Genomic DNA, 3,928 nt, shown 5'->3' with positions numbered 1-3,928 from the left:
TCTTTGGAAACACATGTTCAAAGAAAGACGCATTCCGAGATTTAATAATAGTATTTACATGCATTTCGAAATATTTTGACTTATGAATCAAAAATCAATATGCACTACTATTCATGGCATAACCAATGAAAATGAATCTAACGGTTTTATGACTTATCTTAGTCTTTCTAGGATTAGGAATTGTCACTTTAGCCAAACACCCCCACATTTTTAAGTATTTGTAGGATGATACTCTCCCATGCCACAATTCATAAGGTGTTTGATTCACTTTCTTTCATGGTACTTTATTAAGTATATGATTAGCAGAAAGTATTGCTTTCCCCCACAAGTTCTGAGATAATCCAGAACTTATTAACATGACATTCATCATTTCTTTTAAAGTCATATTTTTCGTTTTAGCAATTCAAGTTTGTTGAGGTGAGTAAGGAGCAGTGGTTTGATGAATTATTCCATGTTTTTTTACAAAATTTACCAAAAGGTGATTCATATTCACCACCTCTATCACTTCTAAGTTTTTTAATTTTTTTACTAAGTTGATTTTCAACTTCATTCTTATATTGAATGAAAGTTTCCAAAACTTCATCCTTGATTCGAATTAGACATAACTATATCTAGTATAGTCATCTATGAAAGTGATAAAATATTTTTTCCCACCTCTAGTTTGAATTGATTTAAAATCACAAATATCACTATGAATTAATTCAAGTGGCTCCATACTTCGTTCAATTGAATGAAAAAGAGTTTTAGTTAATTTTGCTTCAACGTAAATTTCACATTTATGATTTAAATCAATATCAAATTTAGGTAAACATTCTATATTAATTAATCTACGCAAAGATTCATAATTAACATGTCTTAGTTTACCATGCCATAAATTTGAAGACTCAAGCAAGTAAGAAGAAGATGTATTTTTATTAATAACAGAGGATACAATAGCCATTACATTCGTTTTGAAAAGGCCATCAGACATGTAACATTTTCCTACATGCATCCCATTCTTAGTAAGTACAAATTTATCACTCTCAAACACTAGCCTAAACCCATTTTTACTCAACAAATATTCGGAAACAAGATTCTTGCAAATGTCCCGTACATGCAGTACATTGTTGATAGTGAGTTTATTTCCAGATGTCATATTCAGAATAATCTTTCCTTGTCCTTCAACTTTAGAAGTTGAGGAGTTGCCCATAAAAAGTTGTTCCCCATAAAAAGTTGTTCCCCGTTGTTCACTATTGAATAAGATGTGAACACTTTTTGTTGGCATAGATGTGGCGAGTAGCACCAGTGTTCACTTACTATTCTTTAGGATTTTCGACGAGGTTTGCCTTGGGAACAACTGCAGAAAGATTTATGTCCTCAACATCATTGGAAATTCTGTCTACTTCGGTCATATTGGCTTGAGCAAGCTTCTTACTTGATTTTCCTTTGCCTTTCCGTTTACTACAGTAATCTTTAGCCCGATGTCCCTCTTTGTCACAGATGTGACATTTTCCATTGAACTTGTCCTTTTAGTTTCTCCTCCTTTAGAGCCTTGTGCGAAACTTTCTCTAGAAAACTTTCGTTTCTTTGCTTTTGGAGCATGTTCCACCACATTTGCCTTAGACTCCATTGGATGCTAACCAGCTCGTTTCTCTGAATTGCGGTTATCTTCCTCAATCCTCAAACGCACAATTAATTCCTCCAAAGTCATTTCTTTGCGCTTTTGTTTGAGGTAGTTCTTGAATTCCTTCCAGCCTTGTGGTAATTTTTCAATTAAGGCAGTAACTTGGAAGGATTCACTAAGAGACATGCCTTCTGCATGACTGTTATGCAGAATGAGTTAGAGATCTTGAACTTAGCTGATCACAATTTTAGAATCAACCATCACAAAGTCGAGGAATTTGCCAACCACAAATTTCTTTGAGCCAGCATCTTCTGTTTTGTACTTTTTCTCTAAAGACTCCCAAAGTTCCTTTGCTGATTTGATAGGACTGTAGGCGTTGTATAATGTGTGGTCAAGTTCGTTCAAGATGTAATTCTGGCAAAGGAAATCAGCATGTTTACAAGCATCGATCGCAGCAACCACTTGCCGATCGGTTTCATCCTCTTTTAGAATAGGAGTATCCTCACGGAGGAAACGCGCCAAGTTGAGAGTAGTAAAATAAAATAGCATTTTCTGCTGCCATCTTTTAAAATCAGTTCCTGAGAACTTTTCTGGCTTCTCACCGTGATTGACTGGCACAGTCACAACACGAAGAGGGGTTGGCGCAATTGCAGCCACCATACTAGTACTTGTTTGACTATTAGTTTGACCAGTTTCAGTAGCCATGAATTCTAAATTATAAAACAAAATTATAATTAGAATTTTATACTTCACAGAAAATTTAAACCAAAACCACATAATTAAATTCTGTAAAACATAAAAGAAACAAGAATTGTAACTTTTATTTCCAATTAATTTGAAAATAAAATAAAATTTTATTTAAATAAATTAATTCCACACATAAAATTAAATTTTTGTAACACTTCAAAATTAAAATACTGAAACATAATTTTAATTAATGAAAACTCAGAAATTATTTCTGAAAATCAAAATTAATTTCTAACTAATTTCACAAATAGATATTCTAAATTATTAATGACTACCAGTATATTACTACTAGCTGTTAAAGAAAATAAACAGAATATTACTACTATCTGTTAAACAGTATATGACTACTATTTGTTTTTCCAACCAGAATGTTATTTCATATAATCACAGAAAATAATTTCTATAGGAAGAAAGGAAGAAAATGAAACAAACGAAAAATTCTGCATAAACAAAATAATTCGAATCTGTCTTAAGATTATTGGAATAATCTTCTGTGTAAAATAAATAACTTGAAACAAATCAAACAAAAAATAAAATAAATTACTTACAGAATTTATTTTACCGAAATGAAAATATGTACAAAATAGATCAATTCGAGTGTGTGACACTCTTTCCTTAAGACAGATTCGCCCCGCTACGGTGCTTACAGATAAATGGCATCTATCTCCTAGGATACAATGATCTTCATAAATTGTAGTAGCACCCCAAACAATTTATACGGCGAACAAAACCTATGTTCTATACTCTTCAAAAATTTCCTAAATTAAATAAAGAATATATATGTAATAGAGCAATATATGGACAGCAACAAAATGAATTTTTTCAGATTAAAAATCTGCTGGAAAAGACTGGTATTTATAGGCAAACTTGTGACTTTCAAATCTGTCCGAACAGGTGCAAAAAGAATTGAACAGATCTGTTATTTGAATTGAACAGGTGCAGTTCAGATTTAAACAGATAACTGCTGGGCAGTTTTGAATCTATCCAGAAACTGCTGGCAGTTTTCAACCTGTTAGAACAGTTAATTTGTTGGGAATTTTGGACTGGAAGAGGCACAAATTTGGACAGAAAATTTGAATTCAAATTTGACACAAAATTTGAATTAAATTCATTCAGAAAAATTAATTTTCTTGAAACCGACCCACACCTGGGCCCGGATAGACGGCAACGGCGGAGCGCGCGCGTGTGGTGGTTTGAGCCAAGGTTCAATTTGTCCATAACTCCTCCTTCTACAAACTTGGAGTGCCCCTTAGGGCCTAACCCAAGTGTTGCCACCTAGAACTTATATACACACATAAGTTCTCTTAAGTTTCCAACGTAGGACAAGCCTTATAAGGAAACCCACATTTAATTCTTTAATTGTCCATTCTACGAACACGAAGACGACGTCAACTTCCCATTCAATCATAAATGGTTTTGACAAACCGTTTTCACTGTGTGACTTACCATGTAATAAGGAACACGTCACCTCTTTGGACCCACCCCAAAAGACGTATGAGCCCCACTCAAATTTGGGCTAAAAGATGGCTCAAAATAAGCCTACAAAACCATTATTGCCAACAATTGTCATCTATTTTC

Source organism: Camellia sinensis, chromosome 2, assembly GCF_055761805.1.
Source record: "Camellia sinensis isolate YWXY chromosome 2, ASM5576180v1, whole genome shotgun sequence".
In the NCBI taxonomy this organism is placed as follows: domain Eukaryota; kingdom Viridiplantae; phylum Streptophyta; class Magnoliopsida; order Ericales; family Theaceae; genus Camellia; species Camellia sinensis.
The sequence above is the reverse complement of the archived record's forward strand: the minus strand, read 5'-3'. Positions refer to the sequence as shown.